Genomic DNA, 18,275 nt, shown 5'->3' on the forward strand with positions numbered 1-18,275 from the left:
ACGGTTTCAATCTCCTCTCAAGATGTCCAGGTACGTAATGTGTCCTATTAACTTCATCTCTTAGAGAAATCTCCCCAGGAGCCATCCACTCCCTTTGGTCTGGATAGGTTGCCCTCTGCTGATGCACAGCTGGCCTCCGGCATCTCTTTTCCCTCCACCCCCCACTCTTGGATCACATCCTCTGTTTCCTGTGTCTCCTGAACTTTTCTTCCTTGGTTTGCTCTCTCACTTTGGAGGAACACATTCTATAGTTGTTTTGTGGGAAAGAGAGCATTCAAGGTAAATTTTCTGAGACTTTGCTTATCTGAAAATATCTCTACTTTACTTGATTGACAGCTTGGCTAGGCATAGAATTCTAAATTGGAGATCATTTTCCTTCAGAATGTTAAAGGGGTGTCTTCATTTTCTTCCACCTTTCCATCATGTTGTTGAGATGTCCAGGGCCAGTTCCATGCCTGATCCTTTTACCCGTCCTCTTTTTACTTTCTGAAAACAAGTGAGACCCTCTGTGTGTCCGTAGTGTTCTGAAATTTCACAGTGATGGGACCTGGTTGGTGTGGGGCTATTTATACCTGTTTCTGGGCACTAGGCAGCTCTTTTCACCATTGCCTTCCATTCTGGGAAATTCTCTTGCCATGTTTCTTTGATGGTTTCCTTTTTCCTATTTTCTTCATTCTCTCACTCTGGAATTCCTGTCACTTAGATGTTGGAACTCAGAAAACTCTCATTTCCTTATCTTCTTCTCCCGATTTCATCTCTTTGTGTTTTGCTCTATGTTCCAGTAGATTTCCTCAACTTTTTCTTTCAACTGTTTCACTGAGATTTTTGGTTTTCTACCATATTTTAATTTCCAAGAACTTCCTTTTATTATTCTCTTAAAGTTCATTATTTTGGTAGCATCCTTTCCATTTAAGGTTTCTTCCCCCTGCGCAGTCTCTGTTTCCTCCAAGACAATTTTTCATGTCTGTTTGTTTTAGCTCCGCAGATACCTGGTAACCTGCTAAGAGGAAGCTCTGGGCCCGAGGATGGGGCTTGACAGCTGTCAGGCACTCTGGAAGATGCTCTATCTGGACCATTTCACTGCAGGCACCCCCTGATAGTATTTTTCCTTTGGGGATATTCAGATTCCTCGGGAAAAACTCTCTCAGTCTCCTGCTTGGAGGGTCAAGTCCTGACTGCCAGCCTCTGGAATCAAGTTGGGGCGAGATCTGGGGGCCTTGACATCTGTGATGGGTATGTTTACTTAGCCTTGTTTTTCTCAGGGTGTGAAAGTCCATCCTTAATGGTGCTGTGCGTCCCTCCATCCAGATGCCCTTTGTTTTACGCTAGAGAATAAACCTCCAGTCTTGTGCCAGGGAGGCCGGGAGAGGTTTCCTGCCTGGGCCGAGTCAGGGAGAGGATCCTTCCTAAACAGACTCAACCAATCTTCCTCCTTCTAACTGCTTCCTTCATCCCCCACCTCCAGAGGCAAACTGTGCTACGAATAGCTACACCTCTGGGCATTCTGATGTGTCAATTGTGCTGGTCCTGGTTTTTTCCTGTCCAAGCATAGAATGTATCTGTTTTCTGGTTTTCAAAAGTGTTGTTTTTATTGTCTCCTGTCTGGTTCTTTTTACCTTTAAGGGTTAATGCCTGTTTAAAAACTTGTTATTTTATTGGGATTTCAGATGACAGCAAAAGTAGAAGCATTTCTTTAATTCACTGTCTTTATACTCAAGTCATTCATTCGTTTTGAACCATCCGTCCTACTGACATTGGTTGACCCCTCGCTCTGCAGCAGACCCTGTGCCAGGTTCTGGATGTGCAGTGATGAATAAGGCCATATTCCATGCCCACAGGGATGCCTACGCTTGTGGTAGCAGATAAATAAATAGTTATGCCAGCGTATATATATAGAAAGGGCACACAGCTAACGGTGATGTTTGGGTGTCTCCATGGACGTCAAGTCGGCTGTCTTCCAAGAGATCCCAGAAAGTGACATCGCTTAGAGCATTTGCCAAGACCCCCTTGCAAGTTCAATCAATCACCTGATTTTTGAGTACAACCATCTCCCAGCAACACCCGTTCAGGTCTAGCTTCCTAACGTCTAGACGAGAATGTTAACTCATTAATTTGCAGTGAGCACTCTTCACTCTGCTGGGAGCCTGAATCCACATGAGGTCAACACATCTCTCCCTACAGGGGGAGCCAGAAGGGAGGTCAGCGCGTGATTGGAACATTGCTAGGTGAGCCTGGACTCCAGCAAGGGGCATGAATTGTAGGTCGACTAGGTGATTATTGGTCTTGGCTATTGACCAAGAAGGCAGGTCATGTTCAATGGACTGGAATGTTGAAGTCTGTTGAATGAGGCTTGCCCTTCCCTAGAAGGTGCCTGATTCACAGTGCACGGGGGGATGTTTTTAAATTCAGATACATTAACTCGCTCTCTGCATGAAGATCCCAAGGGCTTGGGATTTTTCTAGAGCGGTTCACACTCTCTCCTCCTTGTATTCCCCTCTCCCTGCCCACAGCCGCTCAAACCCTCCCCAGATGCTCTGGTAATAAGAGATTGTATTGGGTCAGGGGACATGGTTACTTATTAAATGGCGGGTTCTGAATGAGATGCTCTAAATCTGTCTGATGGTGGACACACCTGCTGGGGGATTGAAGAATCATATAACGTCGTTGTTGAGCTCTAGAGGTCACAGAAAAAGACCACCTTGCCTCCTTTTGTAGTGACATCAGAAAATACCCACTGGGCAATTGTTCCCAGAGAATTCACTTCGCCTTAGCTCCAGAGAACCGGGCTGTTATTCGCCCCAGTGTCCTTTTGTAAAGGAAGGAATCAAGCCCCAAGGCTGTTGGTGAGCGTGGCGGGTGGAATCTTTCTCCTCCGCTGAGGATTTCCAGGCGACAAACGGAGGAGACCTGGGGAGGGCGCTCCCAGCTTCTGCTTAGTGGGCCGGGAGGATGGGTGAGGTCAGGACGGGAGGGGGCTTGCACAGACGGGGGCGGGGATGGGAATAGCCCGTATCACCTCTGCTCCAGGGCAGCTGGGGTAACAAGGACAAGACTGTTAACCGGACACGGAGGCAGGAGGCCACCTTCCTCTGCAGCTACTCTCCCTTGTTTAAGTGATCACATAAGGTCATGTTCACAAAAGTGCTTTGCAAAGGACCAGACAGAAAAAGGGAGGCTACTGTGATGGTTGTTTTATAGGCAGTGCTGAGACCCTTTTAAAGAGCAGAGTTCACCCTCGGGATTCTTTCGCAGGAAGAAGGTAGGAACGGCCCTGCATCATGGTCCCCAAGCCTAGGTCAGGCCCTATGTGTGCTCTCCGGTCTCCAAACGGTGTCCCAGCCACCCGGCACCTCCAATTCCACAGCCCACGCAGCCCCCCGGGGCCACTGGAGACAGCTGACTCTATTCCCACGTCACAGTCTGGGGAGCACGGCGTGGCCTCTGCTGTGCATTCATTGGTGCAGGACTTAGAACTAAACCCAGGATTCCTAGTCTCTGGTTCTATTTGACCTTGGTAGTCCGCATAATGATAAATCAGCAAGTGATGTTCATATAGCGTTTAGCAATAACAAGACACTGTCACACAATACCGTGTAAGGCAAGTGTTATTTGTCCTTTTTCAGATGAGGAAGCTGAGACTCAGAGAGGTTATGTAACTAACCCAATGTGACACTGCCACGAAGGGGCAAAGGCACACATCAAACCCAGATTTTTCTGACTGCAAGTTCAGTGTTTTTCCTACTAACTCGAGCTCCCTGAGGCTGTCGCCCTGAACTTGAGGCCCTTATTCTAAAGCATGTTTCCTCCCCCTGAATGAAATCTTCATGACCTTGCACCCAAAGTCACTGAGGGGCCCGAGAGACAGCAGGGACCCAGGCCGGAAGGCCAGTGAGACCTGCTCTCTGGAATCCAAGTTCTTAATATTCTGGGACGGCCTGGGCGTCGTGGTTTGTTCTGTAGGCACTGCGGGTTCTGATGATTGTCGCAGGGCATTCCTTGTGGGTGGATCTTTGAGCAACGAGGTGCAGGGCTGGTCACCGTGGTAGGAAATGATTGTCACATCGGCTAACTTGGCTGCAAAGGCATCAACTGCAAGGTCACTGGACTGGCCCAGGGCACCTGTGCTTCGTCACTGTAGAAGTTGGCAATTTCCAGAGCCTGGGTTTGCATGCCCGAGTCGAGAAGCTGACCACCATAAATACGCGAGCCTGGGCCAAAGTGCCTGCCAAGTACCGGCTCGAGGGGCGTCTGGTCCCTGCCCAGCCCTCCCTGCTTCCCGGGGCATTCAACGAACAGAGGGGTGACTAGCTTGGACCGTGTGAACTTACTTGTCTTGACTTTTGATTTTATGGGGACACGTGTGAGCAACTGAGAATCTGGAACCAAGTGTCCGAGACACTGAACTGAAACTCTACAAAACCACAGGCCAGTGTTGCTGCCACCCTTCCCTCTACCTTCCAAAGGATCCCAGCAGGACCCCCTGGTCCTACGTCCACCCATGTCCCCACCTCACACCTGCTCCCCAGACAGTCGAGTGTGAAGGGCAGGCATCCACCATCCCTTCCTGCTCTGGTCTGCTGTCCTGGCTGGACCTGTATGCTCTGTGGGCTTCCGGTGAGTCTGGGCATGCCTGAGGGCGTTACGGGTGGTCCTCTGAGAATCTGTTGGTTGCCACAGGGATTGTAGCTCTAAGAGAAAAGCATCGGCCAGACTACGTGACCAGGGAGCCGCCCTTGGTCTTCAGAGTGGAGGCATGATTATGACCACCGCGTGGCAGGGACCGCTCAGCCCCGTCCTTCGCTCAGGCCCCATGGATGTGTGGCTGGGTCCTGGCAAGGCTGTCTCGGTAGCTTTCCAGCAAACAGAAGTCCCCACCCCTACCCCAAATGAAAATTGCCTCCTCTGCTCACTTGGCCATAGCATGGCGCAGAATAGGGACCCCTGTCTGAGTGGCCCCGAGGGAAGGAAGGCACAGGCTGCTCTGTGGATATGATGTCACCACTGGGTGCCAGGGCAGCAAACAAAGAAAAACCACAGGATGCCTGTGCCAGCTGGGAACTCCAAGAAGTAAATGTCTTTTGTGGGATGGCAGGGCTTTGCAGGGGAACAGGCATCCTGTGTTCGCAGGCTGTGCCCGGCAAAGGGGAGGGAACTCCACTGCGGTCGTTCATTCATTCTTCGGACAAGGTTTTAAGCTTGGGAGCTTGGGAGCTCAGAGAACTCGGGGGATGAGGAACCCGTTTCCTGGGAACATCAGTTCAGCGAGAGAGAAAGCCATGCTGAGGCACAAAAGCGGCAAGAAAAGTTCCCCAGAGACTGCACGAGTTAGGGGAGAAAGACTTGGCCGCTGACTGGGGTCTGGGATTCTTCGTGGAGATGCCCAGGGAGACAGCCTGGAGGCAGCGCCCTGTCTTCCCTGCGGCCCCCTGGGGACAGGAGCCAGGGAAGCGGTGAGGCTTCAGAACGCAGGGCAGGGTTTCTGTGAAGCCACCCCCGGACCCCTTGGGCTGTCTTCCTGCCCTGTTTGTATTCACCACTTCAGTCCACGAGACAACCTCTCTCTCCCAAGTGCTAGGATGACCTATATATTTCATCCTTTCCCAAAGATTTATTTATTTTTTATGATTTTTTAAAATTGAAGTATAGTTAATTTACTGTGTTAATTTACTTAGTTAATTTACTAAGTATGTTAATTTACTAACAAACTAATGTGTTAGTTTCAGGTGTACAGCAAAGTGATTGAGTTTTATATATATTTAATATGTATCTATGTGTGTGTATACATAAATATACACACATATATACATTCTCTTTCAGATTCTTTTCCCTTATAGGTTATTACAACATATTGAGTATAGTTCCCTGTACTATACAGTAGGTCTTTGTTGTTTACCTGTTTTATATATAGTAGTGTGTATAAGGTAATTGGATACTCCTAATTTATCTCCCCCTCCCCTCCCCTTTGGTAGCCATGTTTGTTTTCTATGTCTGTGAGTCTATTTCTGTTTTGTAAATAAGTTCATTTGTATCATTTTCTTTAGATTCCACATATAAGTGATATCATCTCCAAAGATTTATTTTTATATGCTTATTCTTTTAAGCTTATAGTAAGTTACTCAGGTTTGTTTTCTTCCAGGAATTCTCCCATTAAACAAGCACACACTGCAAAAAGAAGAGAAATGTGAAAGAAATTTAAAAAAATAAAGAGGGCGCTCTCTATAACCTACGTTTGCAATTTCACCATCAAGCCCAGGGCGGTCTCCCCCAGGCGCTGGGAGAGGGAGTCTGGGGTCCTCCTTGAGGGTTACCGTGTTCTCTGCCCGGTTCCTGGATCCTCAAAGACAGGAAGGACACTGGGGGAGAATTCTGTTGATGAGATTTGCTCGGTATTTACACCTCCACAGCGCCATGGAGTTAGTCTTGGATTTGAGTTCCGCTTCCCCGGAACTCATTGTCTGTGCAAGCCAACCCCAAATGAGCCATTCCTGTGCAGGCTGGGGGGATGAATGGATTATTTCCATTTGAAGACAAAACAAAAGTCAGCTGTAGCTCACCAGAAATCACCCTGTGAGTGCAGAGGGGCGTTGAGAAGAGCATCACTTTCCAGGCCAAACTGGCTTCCTCTCCTCCTCTCCCCAGCCCCACCACTCTTAAGTATTGAATGTACTTTGTATAATTTTAGTGGAATTATTATTGTTATTAAAGAGAATAAAATTTTTACAGGGCTTCCCTGGTGGTGCAGTGGTTGAGAATCCGCCTGCCAATGCAGGGAACACGGGTTCGAGCCCTGGTCTGGGAAGATCCCACATGCTGCGGAGCAACTGGGCCCGTGAGCCACAACTACTGAGCCTGCGTGTCTGGAGCCTGTGCTCCGCAACGGGAGAGGCCGCGATAGTGAGAGGCCCGCGCACCGCGGTGAAGAGTGGCCCCCACTTGCCACAACTAGAGAAAGCCCTCGCACAGAAACGAAGACCCAACACAGCCAAAATAAATACATTTATTTAAAAAAAAAAATTTTACAATCCCAACTGGCTTTTTCCAAGTAACTAGCTGCAGACTGAAAGGAACAAGTCCCCGGCACATACTGTGTGGTAGCCTGCCCCTAATTCCTGCTCTGATTTTTTGTACTGTGACCATGTTCTATTTGCTATACCCAGGGTAATAAAGAAGAGCATCACATCTAGAACGACAGAGGTGATGGTCCTGTCCCACGTGGGCTGGCTGGAGGGCAGCTCTGCAGAGCTGGGTTCCAAGGGCCAGGTTCTTAAGAAGACTACGGGCGGGCTGGAGAGTCTGGGTGGAAGTGGTTGAGGAAGGAAGCTTGGAAAATGTGGGCAACAAGGAGGTGACCTCTAGGTTCCCTTTCAGTGCGGGAGGTTTGCGAATCTATGAACCTCTCTTTCCATTCCAAGAAGGCAGCTGCCCCGGGAGATGGGGGTACAACATCTTTCAGATTGCTGGTCTGGTGTCTAGTGATCAAAAATACGGGGCCAGCCAAGTTCACATAGGAACTGAGCCTGGTCTCAACCCCAGTCTATCCTGGGTCCCTTTAGGAAGGGCATTTGAGGCCCTCTGGGAACTGATCTTGCTAAGCCTCTGTGTCCTCTTCTCTAAAATGAGGATTAGAAAGATACATCTCTGCCTCCTTCACAGAGACACAGACAAGACCAAACAGCAAAGTGCCTTGAACTGCAGATCAGAAGAGATTACAGTAAGTCCCCTACATACGAACGAGTTCCGTTCTGAGAGCGCGTTTGTAAGTCCAACAAGGTTAGCCTAGGTACCCAACTAACACAGTCGGCTATAGAGTACCGTACTGTAATAGGTTTATAATACTTTTCACACAAATAATACATAAAAAGCAAACAAACACAACAAATAAAACGTTTTTAATCTTACAGTACAGTATCTTGAAAAGTACAGTAGTACCAGCTACATCACCGTTGCTTTTACACTTGCTTCTCGACATCCTGGGCTTGAAATAGAGATACTGTACTACTGTACTCTACACAGTACTGTACAGTAAAGTACACAAAAGCACAACCACTTGTAGTGGATGCACGCACGTGAAAATGTATGCCAGACACGTGAACTAACTTATGTCATTGGACATGTGAACACATGTTCGCCTCTTTGAAAGTTTGCAACCTGAAGGTTCGTATGTAGGGGACTTACTGTGTTACCTTTACCCAAGTGCTCCCTGCCACACCTCTCTCTTGGGCTCGTCCCGAGTAACAGCTGTCACAGAGCAACCCCTCCACCATGGGACCAGGGACCCCGACTCCAGCCTGCTGATGGAAGACATGGGGACCCACAGGGTTCAAAGCACACGGCCCTGGGGAGGCATCCATTCTCAGGGGAGGGACAATCCAGTCCTGGGCATTACAGGGAACCCACCTGAAGGAACCCCCTACAGCTGTGCTCTATGTATCTCAAGGGTTGGGAGGTGGAAAAATACATTGCTGCTGAGTATTGAAGTAGCACTTGCTTCAGGGGAACTAACATCTATTTATTCTTGGGAGCTTTCCTGAGGGGCAAGAAGGCCTCGGGGCACGGCTGAAGGCTGTGGCCTTTTCTAGAAAGCCTGGCAGAAACAGAAACGAGGGCAAATCTGCAGCCTCTGGGTATCTTTTCTTCCTCGTTTAATGGTATGAGTGGCAGGGCTCTACAAGGAACACGAGTGAGACTCTGTGTGTGAGATTTGGGTTTCCAGGATGTGTCCCCACTATGTCTTAGAGGAGGAAACATTTTACATTTGTCAGAAATGTGCTAGAGATGTCAAAATAGGCAGCAATATACATAAATACAAAAGTCTGGATAAAACATGGCAAAATTCCTCAAGATAGAAAATACAAAACAAAGAAGAACTCTCAGCATCATCTTACGTTGAGACCCATGGCTCTTGCATTCTGAGTGTCCGTCCCTGCACCCTAGAGCCAGGTGACTCCCATGGAAACATGGAAAAAGGTCAAATCCAAGCACAGCCTCTCCCTCTGCCATCTTGTCCCCATCTGCCCCTCTTCTGCCTCATCTGCCAAGACGTCTGTTCTTAAACCGACGTGTCTCCCCTCGAGTCCTCCAAGTGCTCCAAACTCACTGTTGTTCTCCAGCCTCCAAGCTACTTCCCCTTCATCCACTTCCCACCTTCCACCAGCTAGTTGCCAAGTAACTAGCTGCAGACTCCAAGGAGTGAGTGTAATTCTACCCTCCTGATAGCATCCAGCTATACATCACCATCTATATGAGGCTCCCCCAATTCCTCCAGCCAGAAATAACCTCTTCTTCCATTTATTCATGACACTTCCCATGAATTTATGCCTTATTGTGTCTCTGATGTCTTCTCCCCTACAAAGCATTAAACTCTTGAAGGGCAGGGACCATGTTTTATTCATGTTGTAACTTCCCCAAGTGCCTGGCGCTGTGGCTTTTACAGGAAGGCCCTCGACAAGATTTTAGTGAATTAAACGGAATCATCAAAATCCTCCCTTTGTTCAATCCTATTTTTTTTTTTTAAATGTCCCTTGACCTGGAATTTCTCACAGAGCCATGGATGCACTACCATCTTCAAAGGCAGTAAATGTTTCAGAGGGAAGCATTTCATCTCTTGCACACAGATTTCTCAAAACCTTTCCATTGTGAAGCCCTTATAACGGTGTTCTTTCCTTTTTGTCACCTCAGTGGGATTACCTAGTTCCCCTCTGAAGCAAACATGTTCAGACTGTACCACATCTCTTTCACCAGACACTTGTTCTCCGAAAAAATCGAGGCACAAAGATGAAAGAACACGTTCCCGCAATGAGTCCCTCTGTCTTTCCCCATTTAGGAACTGGAGGCCTGTCTGAGGGGCCATGTGTTCGCTTGTCATGGAATCACCTTTGCTGCCCTTCCTAAACCAGAGGACACAGCTCACATCTGTAGGAAGGCGGTGGCCTGGGTCACAGGAGATCTCTCCCCTTATGTGCAGAGGGGAGACAGCTTGTAGATTAGTGGCTAGAAAAGTAGATTTCAACTCTGTGTTAGAATAACATGTCCATATGCTTGTTTTGCAAAAAGAACGTGTGCAGGAAGGGACTCATGGTCTCCCACTCAGTGCGAAGATTTCCCCACAATCCCCCTTCTGTCTCCAGTACAGAGCTTCACCCCCATCCTCAGCTACATTTGAAGAACCCCAGTCCACACTCTCCCTGGCTTTCTCAAATCCTAGGAGTGGGGATTTTGTTCCTGATAAGGAATTTCAACCGGTTTTCCTGTCTTCCGCCCCAACATGAGCACTGCCTCCAGGGGTGCCTGGGCTCCCACGCCCTGGGCTTTGAGAGCTCAGCTTGCCCCTAGATGCCGGCTGACTTGTCCCTCGGTGGGTACTTGTGTTCAGCCCTTGCTGCTCTACCCTGTTCATATATTCTCCAGCGTCTTGAATTTTGTACAACTCTCTTGACCACTGTTGTTCCCTTTCCTGTGCTCTTTGTCTTTGTGGATTTTCACCTTTTAAAATTCCTTTTCCCCCATTTTTGTTGAGTTCAGGAGGGAGCAAAAATAAACATTTGTTTCATCTACTGCATTTTCATCTTACAATTCTTTAAAATTTCCTTTCCTGATTCCCAAAATGATGAGTTCAGTGCTTTGCCAAGAATATATGCTCTACCCAAAGTGTGCAGTTAGAACTGCTTTTTAACTAACCAGAGCAGAGGCAGGACAAAGACTTGCACCTCTGTTTCCCCCTACGGGAAACTGTGTCCGCCTCGTGGTCGATCGTCTCAACAAGGCAGTGGTTGTCAGGGCCTGAGCTTCTCATATAGGCGTGAATTTAACCTCCGCCTGGTCACATACTCAGTGTGTCCCCAGAGACGAGTCTTTCCCTCTTTATCTGTGTGTTGATTAAAACAACACTTCCCCAAAGGTTGTTAGGATGACGTGAAGTGACACGGCACGGACTGGGAGCCCACCCCGGGTCAGGTTTCCCCTTGCTCCGCGCAGACCAGGGAGAATTCGCCTTGGCAGCGTTGCTGTGATTTGCTGCTCTCACCTGCTATTCATCGCATACCCACCCCTGGGACCCAGAACTGGCTCCGTTTTGCAAGGCCTGCCTGCCTTCCCTACTGTGTGCTCTGCACCTGGTCCCAGCCTTGCCGAACTCGCTGTGAGCTGCCCTTTGTTGTGTGAGTGGAATGCCGCACATCCCCTAGCCAGACGGGCACCTCTAAAGACCGACTGTTTATCCAAATTGCTCCCGTTGGAATATTAGTCATGAATGGGATAATATCTTTGAAATGTTCCAATTGTCTTTAAAGAAAAGAAAAAGAAAACCAGTCCGTCGACTCTGGTCCCCCAGCTCAGGTGCAGAGGTTGGGGCTCCTGGCTGTGTCTGAGGAATAAACGCCTGTGAACACCAGCGGGGTCAGCGCAGCGGGACCAAGGCAAAGCCCGGGGGAAAAGGCACTCTGCTTACTGTCACAGGCTGCCAGGCCCAGGAGGATTGTCCCTGTGACCGCAAAGGTGGGAGAAGCAACGGACGGTGGAACAGGAGCAGAATTTCTCCATGAAGACCGTGGGTAGGAGGAGAGACTGAGAAAACGAATCATGTTGGTTTCATGCAAGATGCAGCGTTCTATCAGATCAAGCGCCTTCACTGGCACCTTATAACCAAGGCTCCTGGAGCTGGGAGAAGCAGCCGCCCTGCCCTCCCTGTTGCTTAGCAACAGCCTCTTTCTTATTCCCAGATGGTCCCCAGGGGCCGTTCTGAATTGGGGGGCAAGGAGAGGGAGGACAGAGGTAAGATAACTACCTGGTCTCCATAATAATGAGACGCCTGGCTCCATCCTGCGAGGGACCTGACTTGCAAATGAATGAGGCGCTTAAGAAAATGTTTATTTTCCTCATTTTGGGTCTGTTCTGTGCTGGCTCCGAGAATTAATGCTTTCCAGTTGTCTGGAGGCTGATTGGAGAATGAAAGGCACATCTGCGGCTCACACTGGCCCAGAGACCCACCGTGGCTCTTCGGGCCCCTGCTCTGAAATTGAAGATGAGAGCCCTCTTCCTGGATTGCCCTGTGTGAACCGGGTGCCCGCCCTGCAGTGGCCCTGACAGCTCCCGTCCTGTCTGAACAGCCCAGGAGAGAGGGAGGGGAGGTGGAAGCACCCGAGGCTGCCCTGGAGTCTAAGGAAGGTTCCAGGGGCCATAGGGGAGTTCTCCAGCCACGGCTGCTCTGTAGGAGCCCCCTCTCCATCACCAGCTCCCTGGGTGTGTCCTGTGCTCAGCCTTTATGAGGCGCAGCTGCTAGGGCCCCCGGTCGCCCACTCTCCCTGCACTGGGCGTCTGCAGGCTGCATTCCTATGCTCCCCACAGCCAGACTTGGGGCGATGTGCTGCTCAGGGGTGGGGAGGAGGAACCTGGGGTGGGAGGTTATCCCCCGGGTGGGGTAGGGATGCCAGGGAAGGTAGGTGGAGGACCACACAGTGGGGGATTGAGAAAGGAGGTAACTTTGGAGAGAGGGCTGAGCCTAGGGAGAGGGGGCAGGGACTGCTTGCCCACAGGGGACCTTCTGTGAAGGGAAGAAGTCGTATTTAGCACAAGCTTTGGAACTCTCCTCTTGTTCTGTTTCCCGTGGCACTGCTGCGCCCTAGAATAGGTCTCCTACAATCAAACTTCATATGGGAAATGCTCCTATAAGTTCTTTTACTTACACCTACTCTATTCTTTTTGCTCTATTATAAAACTGATGATACTTATACAGGTTTGAAAACACAATTTCCTTTCCTCATGTAATTATCAGTTTCTATTTTATCGTCTTTACGAAAATCAAAATGTATACCTTCTCCTGGTATTCCTGTGTCAGAATCACTGGAACGTGGCCTCCAAACTACAGTCCAGCTCTGCAGCTTCTCCTGTTCTTTGAGTCACTTAGACTGGAGTGAAATCTGATACTTAAGATCATCTCGTGAGGTGCTGAGTGGAGACCGGCAAGAAGGTGAAGGTGAAGGGTGCCTGCATTCACCCTCCAGCCCCGCGCGGCCACCCGACCGCTACTCCACGAGCACACAGTGACAGCTTACTAGGGGAACTGTTTTCGGACGCTCCAGTGGTGACTAGCAGTGAAATGAGTGAGGGTCCACAGAGGCCACTAGGACAGGGAGGAACCCTGACACCAGAACAGCCCAAGAGGGCGTAAGACACCAAGTATGAACCAGAGGGAGATGACCCTAAGGGGTGGGGTGGGGTTGGAAGGGGGAAAGAAAGCAGATACTGGGGTGTGTTGATTTCCCGAGCCTTCACTCAATGCCAAGTACGTGCCAAGTCCATTCCATCCATCCCCTCACTACCCACGGCAGACCTTGAGTGAGAGCAGCTAGGACCTTACCCCCAGTGAGACGCTTGTGCCGCAGGGCTTCTTTGCCTTTACAGGGCTCTTCTGTAAAGTCTCGGCTGCAGAGCTGCACTGAACGGGGACCAGGGTGGCAGATAATGGCCGAGGGAAGGTCAGGCCAGCCTGACCTGTGGTCACTGAGGAGCGTCCCTGAGCAGGAGACATTTTGGAAGGGCTCCTCGGGGACCCCGGTGCCCCCATCCGGGAGCATCCAGCCTTCACGCATGCATTTGGCTGGGACCCTCAGCAGGTACACACTGGTTCCAGCACGGGTCCATAAACAAATCCCTCGTAATTAGCCCTGGCGGCTCAACACCTCTGCTGTATCCGGCCCACTTACCTGCCACGCCTCCTCTTATTGGAACCGGTTCTAAGTAAACTGTGTTCTCTGAGAGCCGTTGCATACAGATGAGTTGGCAGCCACTCTGAGCTGACCCACAGACTCATAAAAACGAACAGGGCCCCGGGCCCCGTCACCTGGGCCATCCCAACTCTTGAACCAAAGGTGCAAGGACTCGCTCACATCAAGGACCCGGCTGCTTTCTCGGGGACCAAGAAACTGGGCTTTTGTGTCTGTGTTCACGCTGGCAATCCATGAGGTAAGGGGAGAAAAGCCACACTGCTCCTTTGGGGAGTTAATGAGAAAGGAGTTAATTCTGGTGGAAATTTAGCCTTCTTTTCCCCACCTCAAATCTAGACAGACTGTCCACTGTTCCCAGGGGATAAAAGTGTGCTTTTAACTCCCTTGCGTGATGCTCTGTATCTTTTGGTTGCATGTGGATGACGAGCCATGAGCTTCCTCCTGGCCACCCTTGGCCATTCCATAGCCCTGAGCATCACGCCTGGTGCCACCACCTTCTCCTCGTGGTGGTGGAGACAGACGTGCGTGGGCTTCTGTCCCTGATGGCTTCAGCTCCTGCAAGGGCAGACCTCTCTCTGCCTTTGCCGTCATTCAGGTAGAGGGTAAGGGTGCTAGTGAGGTCCACTGTGGAAAACGCTGAAGGCTCGACTGGGTGGAGTGCGTTAGTAAGACTCTTTGCTTACCTGCACCAAAATGCCTTTCCTTCATCTGACGCAATGCTGCGTGATTCCGAGTGGATGCATCTGGACTCCTCACTGTTTGTTCAGCTCCCTAAGTACAGCTTTGACAGATGCTCTGCACAGTGAATGGCAGTGTTCCCCGTGTTCCGCTTCGTACGAGCCCGAGAATGAACAGGCGTGGAGCCCCCTTCTCCAAACATCCATGTCGTATAGATGCTATGCATAGTTGCTCAAAAGATGTCTGTCTTTTGCGATTGGCAAGCTTTAGGAAAATTGTGTTTGCTTTTTTCTGTAGTTGGGCGAACAAAATGAAGCCAAGCATCGTGATGGGAAGGACACCATTGTCAACAAGGACTTACCCAGCCCACTGGCAGGTGCCCTTCAGTCATACACTTAGCGCTTGAGTTGTCTTAATCTGCCCTGTTTTGTGAAAATGTATCCCCACTAAGTTAGCTTCAGCTTTTCAAAACACAGTGGAGTGGAGTGTCTGGGAAGGTGCGAACCATCAGAAAAGATTTTTTTGAATACATAAGGCACGAAGATGGCTTTTCTCCTGGGTAAGAAGGACATCAAGTCAGCTCAGGTGCAGGGCTGAATTCGCAAATCAGCACAGGGAGCACATGATTTGTGAATGGTTCTTGGAGCTTTGATGCTGTTGGTGGCTTTGGTTTTCCGTGATTTTTTCCCAAATACATAAGATGCTGTCATTGCCAAGAAACACTCTGCAGAGTTGAGACTCAGGATTTCTCAGGCATGTCTTTTTTCCTTTTCCCAGCAATTCATTTTTTCTGTGCTGGGTTACAAATCTACCCTGGACCTTTTCACAGCTCAGTGATTTTCCAAAGATTCAGCTTTGATCACGTGCTTTGCCTCTTACCTGGCATGTGGCTTCCGTGGAACGAATGCTTCTGAATTCCTCCGCTTACAGTTCTCACTGGGATTGCTTATATGTCCTGAGGTTGATCCAAATTTCGCTCCTCCTGGTTCTACAATTTAAGATGCTAATCGTGACCACTGCGTTCTTCTCTGCATTATTGCCCTTTCCATTAATATTATTATTAGGCATACAGGTTTTTTTTCCCCATTTGCCTTGCAACAAGCTTATAATGAGCACCCACTGTCTTCTGGGAACTCTCTGAAGTCCCGGGAAATTACTGCACAGCCCCTGTCCGCATGGAAGTTACAGTCTTGGGGGGGGTGGGTTGTGCACACGGAGGTAGACTGTTCCACTCCAGCAGGATAAATGCCGCAGCGCAGTCGTGATGTAATCGTTGCCTGCATGGGAGGGACTGCCCAGTTTGCCTATGGAAGGCCTCCTCGTGGAACTGTGACCCTCAGCTCGCTGGGTGGGCAGGATGGGGCCGCTGGAGACAGGAGGAAGGGCATTCCAGAGCAAGGAAATAGCATTTACAAAACCGCAGAGGCAAGAGAGAACATGGCATATGCAGGGAATAAGGAGCTGGCACGGCTGGGGTGGGTGGACGGGGAGGGGAGAAGAAGGACGGAGCTGCGGCGGGAGAGCTCACCACGAGGGACCTCGTGCGCGATGCCCAGGAGCGTGGCGGTATCTTGAAGGTAGTGGGAGGCCACGTGAGGTCATATGTACAATTTAGAAAGGCTGCTCTGTCTGCAAAGTGCAAAGTGGGTTGAGCTGGGGTACGACCATTGCCAGGAAACCTGTTAGGAAATTACTAAAAGGCAGAACACCCGAGATCTAGGACAGACTGGTTGTGAGGATGTAGCATAGCCCTGACACGGGAAACTGGGGGTTGGCTGGTCTCATTCTGGAAACTTCCCCAAAGTCCAAACGATGAGCAAACTTTGAATGGAAAAGAGCGTTTTCTCTACACTGAGCCTCACGCACCCACCACGGCTTCCTGGGCCCAGAGAAATGAGTTAATGGGCCCGGATGTTACAGGAGGCCGGTGCTGTGTAGGGCAGAGGGCTGGCCTTGCAGGGGCCCCCTCCTCAGAAATGTAGCCTCCGGTCATTTGCTTTCCTCCGTCACTGAAGTAAGTGCCTGCCTGTCTGCGGTGAAGGAGTATCTCTTTCTCCTTCTCTCCTCGATCACCCGGCCTAGATGATGTGTCGCCCTGGATCTCTGCTGAGCCCCAGTGTCACCCCTTAGGAGGCAGGGCAGAAAATGTGTCTTTCCCGGCGGTGGAGCTTAAAGTGGAGACAATATCAGAAATAATAACAGAATTGCTGAGCTTTAGAGGCCCTTGTCACCGTTACAAGTACCGGTTACAAGTACCGTTACAAGTACAATTAATTGCCCCAAAGTATTCCCTACTCACATTGAGCAGATACTGAGCTGAATCTTCCTTGTGGGTCATTCCTATGAGTAGGTGCTCTTTTCTTTTTTTCTTTTTTTTTAAATATAGAATAATCTTTCTTTTTCTTTTCTTTTTTTTTTATTGGAGTAAAATTACTTTACAATGTTGTGTTAGTTTCTGCTGTGTAATGAAGTGAATCAGCTACGTACATACCTATATCCCCTCCCTCTTGGACCTCCTTCCCACCCCCTTATCCCACCCATCTAGGTTGTCACAGAGCACCGAGCTGAGCTCCCTGTGCTCTACAGCAGGTTCCCACTAGCTATCTATTTTACACGTGGTAATGTATTTATGTCAAACCTAATCTCCCAATTCGTCCCACCCTCTCCTTCCCCCCTCTGTGTCCACATGTCCGTTCTCTACGTCTACGTTTCTATTCCTGCCCTGCAAATAGGTTCATCCGTACTATTTTTCTAGATTCCACATACATGCTTGTTTTTCTCTTTCTGGCTTACTGCACTCTGTATGACAGACTCCAGGTCCATCCACGTCTCGGGTAGGTGCTCTTTTCAGCCCCATTTTGCAGGGAGGTAAAGATGACAGGGACAAAGGGAAGGGAGCTTAAGTCCGTGTCTCCTGAGTTTTTTCTAGGGGGCCACACGGAATAGGATGACGTTGATAAGACAATCACCCCTTGCCGGGGTCAGTGGAGAGGCTGCCATCTCAGGCCTGGTCACTCACTCCAGCCCCACCCCAGGGCGAGGGGACAGCATCTGGGTCCACGTGACCCCTGTCCAGTCACAGCATCTGAGACGCTCTGGGCGGGTCCCACAGGCAGAGAGCGACAGAGCTGGGATTCAGACCCGTGTCTATCTGACCCCAGCATCCACCATATATCCCTCCTCCTTCCACTTGGCAGGCGGGTGACAAGTCCCGGATAGTGAGATCTCACAGTTCAGAGGATCTGGAAAAAGCAGCCCGCTGGGATTTAAGTGAGGATAGACTCATGTCAGACTAGCCAACTTCGGGTGCCCCTAGGACTTTTCTCCCTGGACCTGAAGTAACTCCTGGGATCCAGACAGGACTCAAAGTGTTCCAGTTTAGTTTCTGTCAGGCCCGAGAAGAAGAATATGCCAGAATATGTATCGTGTTGCAAGTTCAAGTCACAGCCGAATGAATTTATTGGCACAGAAATCAAAGTGTGCCCAATAATTAATTGAGGATAGTTGAATATATTAATTAGTTTTAAAGACTCTGCTTCCCTCTGTCTCTTTTCCCCACATCAGCTCGGCATCTTCAGAGGTGGAGGTGATGGTCAGCCTGATAAGGGGGTCAAGAGACAGCTCCAAGGGACCATCCATCTACCTTCATCTCAAGGTCAATAAAATCATTAAAATTTCGTAGGTTGAGAAAAGAAAGTACAGGGCAGTGATGACTTAGGCTAAAGCCAAAAGTAAAGAAAAAACGACCAGACCTTCCCAGTCTGTTCTGTCTCCTGGATTATATATGATTCATGAGTAATATTAGCTCTGCTCCAGACAGCAGAAGTGGTTAGCTTGATTATGTAGTTCATAATCTTCATGAACAAGCAGGGAGTG

At 49.5% G+C, this 18,275-nt stretch overlaps 1 protein-coding gene across 4 annotated transcripts in view; it reads left to right on the plus strand.

The window, feature by feature from the left end:
• Positions 1–13,188: 13,188 nt before the first annotated feature.
• The window catches only part of KCNJ1 (potassium inwardly rectifying channel subfamily J member 1), a 31,004-nt gene continuing 25,917 nt past the window's right edge, over positions 13,189–18,275 (plus strand). For 2 of the 4 annotated variants that reach the window (XM_059930057.1, XM_059930056.1), the window contains exon 1: positions 13,732–13,959. The gene's annotated coding sequence lies outside the window, so the exon portion shown is untranslated. Of the gene's footprint in view, positions 13,960–18,275 lie in introns of all 4 variants that reach the window. The other 2 variants (XR_009504536.1, XM_059930059.1) reach the window with 2 other exon arrangements.

The sequence above is a fragment of the Balaenoptera ricei genome, chromosome 8 (genome assembly GCF_028023285.1).
Source record: "Balaenoptera ricei isolate mBalRic1 chromosome 8, mBalRic1.hap2, whole genome shotgun sequence".
In the NCBI taxonomy this organism is placed as follows: Eukaryota; Metazoa; Chordata; class Mammalia; order Artiodactyla; family Balaenopteridae; genus Balaenoptera; species Balaenoptera ricei.